Here is a 12993-nt window from a genome sequence, read left to right on the forward strand (position 1 = left end):
GCTCCTTTGCTGTGCCTTCATATCTGCATGCCGGCGGGGACCTTACTATCTGCCACACGCAAGGGCTGTTACACTTTCCTCTATCACTTCCCTCTATCAACCTGGGATTCTACAGCCATCCACTGGGAGTTGTGATGGTTCTCTTCACAGGACATCTACATGCCGACGGACTGATGTTAACCCCTCCTCATCTGGATTCAGCAGTGGTATCGTTGTACACATTTTTATACCAGTATCATACTTGGCTACATGTTTTTGACTGCTTTTGCTACCGTTTGGTATTACTCGCACCATTTGTACAGTTTATGTAGATACATCGATTTTATCTCCAGTGCAATATTTATTTTGTTACCTACTTGAAGACTATAAAAGTTGTAATGCTATTCCCATGGAGCGCTGCCTTTGTGTGTTTTTTGTATCCTGCTATCCATTTTTCCAGTGGTTGGTAGCTGCACTGGGAATCAGCCTGCAAGGACATCAGCTAAAAGTAGTTGGATCTGTAAGTGCGTTATAATTAATCAAAATGAGGATGACGTGGAGCACGTGAAGCACGCACGTCTGAGGGAGGGCTTCCCCATGCTACGGACCTGAGCCGAGAGGAGGAGACGGAAGGAGGAAGATCCGACGCAGCAGTGAGCTACAGCTACGATGCAGAGCGGGAGTCTGCGGAGCTGTTGGAGGCTGAGTGCGCCGGACACCTGACACGCTGCTCCACGCTGCTCTCCAGGACCCCAGCTGCCCCCAAACCACTGCCCCCCCGAGGAGAAGGTAGGCACGGTACAGTGCAGAGGGAGGCAGGGACGCTTCCATCGGCTGGTTAACATAGCTGCCGCCCTCCACCCCCTCTGCCTGCCGTGATTCTGCTATTTTAAATCTCCAAGCTGTGTGTTGAACATGGGATCGAGCCCTGACAGCAGAAGGATGTGGTAAGAGTGTCAAGCATACCACTGCACTGTAAGGCTCACTCCATATGTAATAGATGCAACTTAGCTAGTGAAACTAGCCATGGTCTCAGTTTGAATAACCTGTGCAATATTGTTTTAAACACCTTGGGACACCCAGCTGCCTAGTCTCCAATAAGATACAACCCGCAACCATTATACAGTTTTTCCTAAATGTATTAAATGAATTAAACATCCACGGACGGTGAATCCTTACCCCATAAATACCCTATAAATATTGAGGACACTGGTAAGGGGGCGTGGATGAAAAGGCTCCAGTTACCTAGAGACACTATACCTCCCTCGGCGTCAAACATTGTTAAACCACAGTGGGCTGGACTTGAAGCATTGGCGGAAATATTGGAGTCATTTATCTATTGATTTATTTATTTTTTCCTGTTTTTTTTGTCTCTCCTCCTCATCCCCACCATCTGACCACTGTATGAGCACCGCTTGGCCTGCTATATTGGTTCAGCAGGGGGTAAAACATCCTTAAAAACAGTGCGTGGGGGATCTCCCCCCCTAGTCCACAGTTTAAGCGATAGGGGACGACCCCTTGACCCCCTAGAACACCAGCGAAAAATCTCCAGAAGGTGAAGCTAAGGCTGCTTTGTATTACCTTCCCTTCTTAAATAAATAAAAACCACCGCCTAAAAAAGAGGGAGGGGAGGTGACCATCTGCTGTTCAAACTGGGGAAACGTATTAGAGGGATAAAGAAATATAACATGAATAAATCTACAAGGGGTGCCGCCCCGAAAATCCCCAAAGATAACCCCCCCACCAGTACGATCAGACACTATATGACCTCTGAGGGGAGCTCCAAGAGCCCAGGCCTGCCAAAAAGAGCAGAAAAAACTGGGACAACTAAAAAGGGAGCAGGGGGGGCAGCTACCCCAATTACGGACTCTTCAATAGAAAGTGAACATGAGGTTAGTCAAATTGACGACCCCAGACTGGACACTCATATCCCCACAAAGGGGGAACTGGATGGGATGTTAAGGAGAGTGGAAACCGTGATAAGAGAAGAAATTAGCGCATTAAGAAAGGATTTATTTCATATGTTGGAACGGGTGGAGGAAGTGGAAAAAAAAATGGAAAAACAGGACCTAGAATTAAACGAACTAAAAATCCAACATCAGACGATGAAACAAAACCAGAGGTGGTTACAATACCGATTAGAGGACCAAGAGAACCGTAACAGAAGAAAAAATTTAAGAATACGATCTATCAAGGAGGAGAAAGGGGAAGACTTGAGAAAAATTCTCAACGATCTATTTCTCCCCCTCTTAGATAATGGCTCGGAGGGCCCCCTCAAAATTGAACGTGTACACCGTGTAGGAAAGATGAGAGAGGGAGGAGGCAAATGGCCTAGGGACATTATCGTGAGCTTTAGATATTTCGAAGACAAAGATGAGATCTGGACAAAACTCAGGAGAAAGGCCCCCCTACGCTATGACGGGACTGATATTCAGATTTTCACGGACTTGGCCTGGGAGACTCTGGCCAGGAGAATGTCCCTCAAACCCCTCCTGGAACAGATGCGCCAGCTTAATATTAAGTATCAATGGGGTTTCCCGGCATGTCTGATTGGCCGCAAAGAGGGGATCTCGGCAAAGTTGACATTCCCCGAGGACTTGGTAGGGTTCTGCCGCAAACTGGACATGCCGGTTTTGGAGATCCCAGGTTGGGATGAATAGTTCATCTCGATACAGATAGCCTCCTCAAGCGGTTAAACGAAGGTTGAGCTAGGATGATCAAGGGGGACAGGGGGGTAAGGGGGAGGGAGGGGGGGGATTGAGAAGGGGAGCAAGAAGGCCAGGTCCGTACCCTACCCATGTAAGATCAACCCCCAGAAGAATATCTCGGGGGGGAAAATGGGTGGGCGGGACGTGTGGAGGCCTACCTCATCCATGAGAACCGACGGGTAGGGGAGACCGAGGATCCCTACGGTTCAGAGGCGATGGATAGGCCTAGGTGGGGGGGGGGACGTGGGTGTTCGGGGGGGGGGGACGGGGGAGGGGGGGGAGGGATGGAGGAGGGTGGGGGATGGGGAAGGGAAAAGGGAACTTGGCTCCCATGGAATCTCATGGACAGTTCATTAAGAAATGATCCAGCCATAGAATAATGACTGAAGTAAAATTTCTATCATATAATGTTAAGGGTTTGAATTCAGCCGTTAAAAGACTCAAGGTCCTCGCAGAGATCGAACAACTTAAAGCGGATGTCGTGTTTATTCAGGAATCTCACTTAACCATAGAGGCGAATATTAAGCTTTTTTCACCCGCATACCCCACTTGGTTTTACGGGGATTCTATCTCGAAACGTGCTAGGGGCGTGGCAATTGGGTTCTCAAGGGGGTTTGGATTTGCCTTAGAGGCAAGGAAGACAGACCCAGAAGGGAGATTTATATTCCTTAGGGTAAGGATTGACAACATGGTCTATACCTTAGCGAATATCTACGCCCCAAATGTTCATCAAACCCAATATTTAGGGAAAATCCTGGGAAAGTTAAAAGACTTCGCCGAGGGCTATACGATCCTGATGGGGGACTTTAATTTTGTCCTGGACCCGAAAGAGGATAGTACGTTCCGTGGGAGGGCGACAAAAAACGGGCTTCTACAAAGAATTAAACAAAAGATTCATGACCACCAATTAGTCGATGCCTGGCGGATTTTTCATCCCAAGGAACATGACTACACGTTTTACTCTCCCCCCCACGGAACGTACTCCAGAATCGACTACATTTTGGTAGACCACAGGCTTCTGGACTCTATAACGGAAACGGACATAGGAATAATGACGGTGTCAGACCACGCTCCAATCTCTATGAAAATTAAACTGTCCATACAAAAGAGACAGAGGCCTGTGTGGCGCCTGGATGAGAGCCTGATACGCGATGAAGGAGGGGCAAGCAGGGTGGAGGAGGAATTAAAACAATTCTTCCTCATCAACGATACAGAAGGGATAACCAGCGCAACCCTTTGGGAGACACACAAAGCCTACATCAGAGGAATTTTAATTGCGGAGGGCGTAAAAAAAAAAAAAGAGTTGAAAAGTAAAGCAAACACCCTGACAAAAGAGATAGAGACCTTAGAACGCGAACATAAAGCGCAGGGATTAAAAGAAAAATACCTTAACTTAATAATAAAGAGAGACGCCCTCAAGGAGACCATGGAACAGGAAGCGAGAAATAAACTTAACTGCATCTCTAAAGAGAGATATGTATGGGGAAATAAACCAAGCAAGCAATTAGCTAAAATGGCTCAAAAAAAGAAAGCGAGAAACTATATCGATAGAATAAAAAGGAAAGATGGGAATATGGTTTACGCAAATAGAGAAATAGCGGATTCTTTTAAAAATTATTACGAGGAACTTTATACTCTAAAAAATCCAGGGTGGCAGGCAGGGGAAAGGGAGGGGAAGATCCGAGAATTTCTAGACAGGGCAGGACTTCCTAGTTTAGAGGAGATGGAAAGCTTAAATATGGACCGCCCCATAACTGAAGATGAAATAAAAGAAGCTCTAAATTCCACCGCGGGGGGTAAAAGCCCGGGGCCAGATGGGTTTACCCCCCAGTACTATAAGAGATTCAGCAACATTTTGATCCCTAAGATGTGCAAATACTTCAACGGGCTAGGGTCTGAATTTGAAATCAGCAGGGAAGCTACGGCGGCCACGGTTGCAATAATTTTAAAGGAAGGGAAAGATAGCTCTCTCTGTTCGGCGTACAGACCTATCTCTCTGTTAAATACAGATATTAAGCTCTTTGCCAAGATTCTGGCGGGACGACTAAAAGGGGCTATGCACGTTTTGATTCACCCCGACCAGGTAGGATTTGTGCCCAACAGAGAGGGCAAAGACAACAGTCTCAGGGCTATCCTCCTGCTTCAGACCATAAGGCAGAATGGGCCCCCAGGTCTATTCCTGTCAGTCGATGCTGAAAAAGCTTTTGACAGGGTAGACTGGGGGCTCATGATGGAGACTATTAATACTATGGGAATAGGAAAAAGGATGTCTCGCTGGATTAAAACACTTTACCATCACCCTTCAGCAAAAATAAAAATCAATGGGATACTATCGGACCCCTTCGAGATGAAAAATGGGACAAGGCAGGGATGCCCCCTGTCCCCCCTTCTTTTCATTCTTTCTTTAGAGCCTCTGTTGTCTACCATTCGTAACGACCCTGACATTAATGGAGTCAGAGTAGAAGGGGAGGAACATAAATTATCGGCGTTTGCCGATGATATTTTGTTCTATTTAACCAATCCGGCCAAATCTATCCCGAAGCTCTCTAAAGTGTTGCAACAATATGGGGCCATCTCTAATTTTAAAATTAACGAAACTAAATCTGAAATTCTGAACATTAATTTAAACAAAAAGGAGGTGGGTCAGGTCAAGGCGACCTGTGTGTTCCCCTGGACCAAAGAATTAAAGTACCTAGGAGTCAAACTGGCCAATACAACCCAGAAGATGTATAAAATAAATTATATTCCCCTACTAAATGAGATCAAGAGCGAATTAAAAAGAACGGTAAATAAACCCATTTCATGGATCGGACGCATTAATATGCTAAAGATGGTTGTAGTCCCAAAAATTCTTTATAAATTTTTATTACTCCCAATAGCACTCCCTCAGCAATTTTTGAGAATTCTTAATTCCTTGTTATTAAACTATGTTTGGAAAAATAAGAAGCATAGAATATCCCTCTCTATCCTAAAACAGGGTAAGCCATTCGGCGGTCTGGCAGTTCCGGATATTAAAAGTTACTATAAGGCGGCGGTTTTAGCACGTGCGGTAGAATGGGCACGGGATAGGAAAGACAAAAGGTGGGTGCAAATTGAGAAAGCACTAACTAGTAAATATTTGAACAATATTATTTGGATTCCTGCACAACACAGAGTACTAGACCACAAAACACATGTTTTAACACGGGACACTTTAAGAATGTGGGACAAGACCCTGACACAAATAGAGGGTAAATTTAATTCCCCATTAATGAACCTCAAAGAAAATCCGTATTTTGCACCAGGGGAAAATAAAATTGGAGGAAATTGGATTAAGGTAGACACGGTATACTTAGGGGATATTATTAAAGAGGGAGAGATAATGACCTATGAAGATCTTAGATCCAAAACGGATTGTTGGAACTTGGATAGGTGGCATTACTCCCAATTGCATCACTTTGTTAGGCACCTCCCCCGTCCATTACGGACAGAGGCTGAGCTAACTCCACTTGAGAAGATTTGTAAATCTAAGAATACAAAGGGCACTATCACTAAATTATATGGATTATTGGTAAAGATATGCTCACGGAGCGAAGCACCCTTCATAGGTAAATGGGAAAGAGAATTAGGAACCACAAGAGGGACAAACAGTTATAAGAGGATTATGCATCTTACCCATTCATCCGCAATTGACGTACGAACCGCCGAAACAAACTATAAGTGTATCTCAGGGTGGTATATTACACCAGATAAAGCAAATAAATATAAAGCAGATCAGACCGCAGAGTGTTGGCGGGGCTGCTCTGAAAGAGGCACGATGGCCCACCTTTGGTGGTTATGCCCAAAAATACAAACTTATTGGGACATAATTTTGAGTCAAATTAAAGTTATTACGGGCAAAGACTTAAAGAAAGACCCCTGGGTCGTGCTCTTTCATTGTAGCCAAGAGGGGAAAAAAAAATATAAGCAGTCTTTGATCCCTCATCTCCTAAACGCCGCAAAGAAACTTATACCCAAAAAGTGGCAGGAGACGGAAAGTCCACACGTTTGGAACTGGATAGATGAAGTGGAGGAAACGTACAGGCTGGAAGAGTTAAAGGATAGGCATCTGGAGACGAGCGGCGGACATGGGGAAAAATGGGAAAAATGGCGGGAGTATAAAAAAACATGGAGTTATGCAGAAAGAGTTAGGGTATGCTACTAACAAGCCATATGCTGGCAACACGGAAATTATAACATTTCCCAGGCTAGGGTCATTCCCTAGAGCGAGTCACATACTATTCACGATCAATGAACGTCGGAGATTGTTATAGCTAGCGAAGGAAAAGTTAGGAGATTCCGGGGAGCCAAGAGGGGGGGTGGGGGGCCGTTTAACCAGTATAGAGCCATAATGGTAAGCCATTGTCACAATCCATTACCATCACCATCATAGGGCTGGCCTATATTTATTAAAAAAAAAAAAAAAAAAAAAAAAAACATAAGAAGCATAGTAAATATACCACATATGATGCAAACCACAAAATGAGACGTAAGACGCATCAAACCATGAGCCGGTCTCAAGGATTTGGTAAAAGCTGAGGTGGTGGAAAAAAAAAAAATAATTAATCAAAATTAGTCGATTAATCGATTAAAAAAAATTGATTAATCGAACACAAAAATTTTAATCAGTAACAGGCCTATAATAAAGAGCAAACCAGGGGCCCTAACTATCAGTCTGCCAGGGTTCTGTTATTCCAAATGCATTGGTGTGCGCGGCCTATTGCATTAGGGTGTGCACCCCAAAGCACAAACACACAAGCGTGTATATCAGCGGAGCAGTGGACGGTGTCAGTACAGTAAATATTGGTGTCTGTAGATTATTTTTTTACAATACAATAATACTTATACTTATAAATAAGCATTTACAGTGTAAAGTAAATAGTAGCGCTAAACAGTATAAATAAATCAACCCAGTGGCAGGTGATAGTGATCAACACTAAGGCCCCTTTCACATTGAGGCGTTTTTCATGCGGTACAGCGCTAAAAATAGCGCTGCTTTACCGCATGAAAAAATCATGCCCTGCAGGCTTCAATGTGAAAGCCCGAAGGCTTTCACACTGAAGCGGTGCGGTAGCAGGACGCTCCAAAAGTCCTGCTAGCCGCATCTTTGGAGCGGTATAGGAGCGGGGTGTTTACCGCTGCTATACCGCGCCTTCCCATTGAAATCAATGGGAAACCGCAGTATTACGCCCCGCAATGCGGGCGGTATTAACCCTTTTTCGGCCGCTAGTGGGGGTTAAAACCTCACCGCTAGCGCCTGAATATCGCGGTAAATACGACAGTATAGCGGCACTAAAAATTGCGCGGCTATACCGTCAGCGCACCTCCACTGCCCAATGTGAAAGCAGCCTAACAGATAAATAAACAATACTATTTTTTAAATATTTTTTTTACAGAATCATTTTTTATTATTTTATTTTTTATATTATTATTTTTTTATATATATATTTTTTTTCAATTATTATTTCTTTTTTACATTTTTTTAGGAGCCCCATTATGGGGCTTTGGTGAAATATCAAGGGTCTCAACAGACCCTTGATGTCTCACTTTTGAGACAGAGAAATACATTTAGGACAGAGATTCCCCAGTCCCTTTCTCTGCAGCCTGCAGTAAATATAGTTTATTAGGCTTCAGTTAAAGGGGTTATAAACCTTTGTGTTTTTTCACCTTGATGCATCCTATGCATTAAGGTGAAAAAACACCCTGTGGTGACCGGCCCCCTAGGCCCCCTGTTTTACTTACCTGAGTCCTCTCTCCACGGGTTCTTGGCTCTTGATTGGATAGATTGATAGCAGTGCAGCCATTGGCTCCTGCTGTAGTCGATTAAATCCATTGATGCAGGCGCCAGGGGCGGGGACGAATGCCGCATTCGTGTCTGTGGACAGTAAGGCATTCCCCTCGGGTGAGCGCTTCTCAGAGGGGGTTATCTGATGCAGGGAGGAGCAGTGAGAGCCACTGGGGGCCCTCAGAAGAGGAGGTACGGGGCCACTCTGTGCAAAACGAGCAAAATGTTTGTTATTTAAAAAAAACAAAAACAAAGCTTTAGTATCACTTAAGAATGAAGACAGATCACTCCCTGTGTTTATTCAGAAAAGTAAGGGGCCAGTTAATGAAATATTTACCAGCTCCTTCTCCGCTCCTGAGAGGAGAGGAGAGGAGGGAAGCTGGCAGCACTGCAGGGGGGAGACAGGAAGCAGGGGAAATTGCCACTGCACGGGGTGATTAGGGTGTGCCCAGGCACACCTGGCACACCCTGTGTGCACCACTATGTGCAAATGACTAACAGACCTTATCAGAACGAATTGTGAAGAACAAACTAATCTTCTGAGTTTCATAGTAGATCAAGTTACTCAATTTGAGCACCACTATTGAGATCTGGCCTGCAATATCCTGATCTAGACCTCAGTGAAGAAGAAAAAATGTAATATGTATTAAAAAAATAATAAAAACTTCTATTGCAAAGTAATCCCCAGGCCACAACTATGATGTCAGATGATCTGGATGACATTTGAATTTACTGCACTCATCCAGTGCTCACGTAAGTGAACACAGTGTCATTCGAACATTGAGGCAGTGATGTATTTTTGTTTTGTGCTACCCCCACCCCCATGTAATTTTGCCCCACCGCTTCCTGTTAAATGTATGTGACTCCTTCCAAAATTGAAGGACTGCAAGTTCCAGTACGAACCCCTGACCTCTCATGGGTTTATGCTCGGACCTGCAGTCCTTCACTAGTTGACAAGTTTGGGGGGGGGGGTTGCATCCTCAGTTCTGAGGGATTCATGCTGGGACCTGCAGTCCTTCACTTTTGGGGATCACTCCCCCAAAAATTTAAGAAATACAAGTTCCAACATGAACCCCTTAAATCTAAGGATGTGACTCCCTCCAAAATTGAAAGACTACAAGTCCCGATATGAACCCCTAAGATCTAAGGATGTAAGGATGTAACCCTGGGACCTGTAGTCCTTCATTAGGAGGATGGGATCAGTGGCAGTGGTGGGAGAATGGTAGTGCTGGGGGATGGGTTCAGTGTCGGTGCTTGGGGGGGAAGAGGGTGGGAGGGGGGTAGGAGAGAGGTAGGGAGGGTTGGTAGGGGGGGTGATCTGGATGACATTTGCATGCTCATGTAATCAAATGCAATGTGACTTGAATTTTTAATGATCTCAAGCTTTTTAAAATGCCACCATCGTGCTAATTTTTGCCCTCTTCAATCAGACTTAATCTTATATTAATGTTATGCTAACATTTTAAGCAAACTATTTTATTTCTGTATAAATACAATGTAGTGCAGCATTCAACAGATTACAAAAATGATATATATCACAATGTATAACCTTATAAAAAGTAATCACATTCCTATATGAATACAGCAGTGCAAAGTAATATTCAAAGGGGCAGATCCACAAAGATCTGCCCCGGCGCAGCGTATCTGAGATACGCTACGAGCCGTAACTTACTTTTGTTTGGTTCGAATCCAGAAAGAATTTGCGCCGTAAATTACGGCGGCGTAGTCTATCTCTCGCGGCGTAATGGCACATAATTCAAATCGGCGAGTAGGGGGCGTGTTTCATTTAAATGAAGCGCGTCCCCGCCCCGACGAACTGCGCATGCGCCGTCCCGAAATTTCCCGCTGTGCATTGCGCTAAATGACGTCGCAAGGACGTCATTGTTTTGACATGGACGTAAATTACGTCCAGCCCGATTCACGGACGACTTACGCAAACAAATTTTTTTTTTAAATTATACGCGGGAACGACGGGCATACTTAACATTGCGTACGCCACCAAATAGCAGCTTTAACTATACGCCGAAAAAAGCCGACTAGAGATGACGTAAAAGAATGCGACGGCCGCTCGTACGTTCGTGGATCGTCGGAACTAGCTAATTTGCATCCTCGATGCGGAAAACGACGGGAACGCCACCCAGCGGACGCCGAAGTATTGCATCTAAGATCCGAAGGCGTACAAAGACGTACGCCTGTCGGATCTAACCCAGATGCCGTCGTATCTTGTTTTGAGGATTCAAAACAAAGATACGACGCGGGAAATTTGAAAGTACGCCGGCGTATCAGTAGATATGCCGGCGTACTTCCCTTGTGGATCTGCCCCAAAGTGCGTATAAACAGTTCAAAGGATGCAGAAAGTGCATAAACGTAAATGCAAAAAAAGGAGATAAAGTGCCAAAGTGCATAAGATATATTCATAAATAATATCAGAAACGCAGTATTCAAGTGTCCAAACAAGGGTGAGTGAGAAACTTATATAGTGCAAACAAATGCGAACTTAATCTCCTCAAGGCGCCTCAAGGGTGTTTGCAAAATGAGTACCACTGAAAGTGCTTCTTAATGCAATGATAATGCCAAAAGTGCATCCACAGTGTGCTGATTCCACCACCACAATGCACTCGCCAGAGAAATGAAAAGAATCAGCCTAATAGAGTTATGCCATCACATATAACTCCCATCCTGATCCCCACCATAGATAGCTCAATACTGGTCAGGCATGTCTTGGTGGCTCGAACTCTGCAGGAAACAGAGCCCCAAAATAGTATGATACCGTAGAATTTTTTTGTGTTAAAGGGGTACTTATGCACTACTCTGTGTATAATTACAAATAATATGTAGCGCCCCCTTACTTTCAGTACGGGCGCTACACTAAAGTTAGTGGGGAATGGAAGGGTTAGTTTTACTCCCATTCGTGATTTATGGAAATTCAGGCTGCTGCCTACTTCAGAATTGGTGGTCAGTCTGACCTGTAGGTCAGTCTGCGCTCCAGGGGTATGTTATCACCTCTGGGCGGCAGTTGGCGCTAGAGGGGTTCTGACAGACCCACCTTCTCCCAGCAGCTAATCAGAGAAGTCTTCCCTCGTTCGGCATGCTGGGAGGGGGGTACATCTGGGGCAGCCGCTTTTGGCGGGTTGTTCAATGCGGGGCCCGAGTTCCAGGTGCAGTACCCACCTTCAGGGTACGTGCATCCATGGGCCCCGCCACCGTGGCCTGCTTCGCTGAGGTTGTGCACCATGCAGAGCCTCATCCTGACATTGAGAGGGGCCCCAGCGACTTGCTGGGTCCCAACCTTCTGTTGAGAGGATCCTAAGCTGGAGGCTGTGCGATGGGGGATTGGCTCGGGGGAACCTAGAACTAGAGGTTGTCCAGGAGGCCTAGACGAACCATCGGGGATCCGGTCACCACGCCATATGACAGGTATGCTCAAGCTGTCAGTGGGTGACACTGATTGAACTAACTGGGAGGATTTGCTCAAATTGATCTCACAAATCCCAAGTTGTCCGGCCTGTGGCAGAGGCCCTGAGTCAGGCCTGTGGCAGAGGTCTGTTTCCTCCCAGTGATCAGCAAGTGACGCTCCGGCTGCCAGGCCTGAGATAACCGCCTGTCCGGGGGCACTTTACCCACCCTGATTGGGGGTGGCGGCGAATTGAGCTATATCATTGCTGAGAGTAGGCTTGCTCTCTCTTCATATCCAAGGCCTGATACTAAAGTTCTCTACACTCATCAACCTTTCTCTGTCGTGTGCCATGTTGATGTTGGCCGTGTTGGGCCTTGGAATAAAGCATTGAAAACTGAATTGATGTCTGGACACTTGCTCTTTATTCACACTCACAAAAGTCACCCCTAGACCAAGTCAAGAAGGTAACTCAGTAAGCCGATCCCAAACGAATCAGCGGCTCCTCCGGGGGTAGCGCTACAAATATATCAAAATAAAGTGCAATTAGTGGATAAACAGCTGCTGGACTCCTAGGGCCGGATTCAGATACATTGCAGTATCTGCCGGCGCCGCCTAACGTATGTCAGATACGGTACGCCGCCGTAATTTAGGGCGCAAGTTCCGTATGCAGAAAGAACTTGCGCCCTTAGTTATGGCGGCGTAACGTATGTTTGGCGGCGTAAGCACGCCTAATTCAAATGGGGATGATGTGGGCGTGTTTTATGTAAATTCCCTGTGACCCCGTGTATTTGACGTATTTTACGAACGGCGCATGCACCGTTTGTGAAAAAATTGCAGTGCGCATGCTCGAAATTACGCCACAAGTCGTCATTGCTTTAGACGTGAGTGTAACTTACGTACAGCCCTATTCGCAAACGACTTACGCAAACGACGTAAAATTTTAAAAACTCGACGCGGGAACGACGTCCATACTTAACATTAGCTACGCCTCATATAGCAGGGGTAACTTTACGCCGAAAAAAGCCTAACGTAAACAACGTAAAAAAATGCACCGGCCGGACGTACATTTCTGAATCGGCGTAAATACCTAATTAGCATATTCATCG

Source organism: Rana temporaria, chromosome 1 (genome assembly GCF_905171775.1).
Source record: "Rana temporaria chromosome 1, aRanTem1.1, whole genome shotgun sequence".
Taxonomy (NCBI): domain Eukaryota; kingdom Metazoa; phylum Chordata; class Amphibia; order Anura; family Ranidae; genus Rana; species Rana temporaria.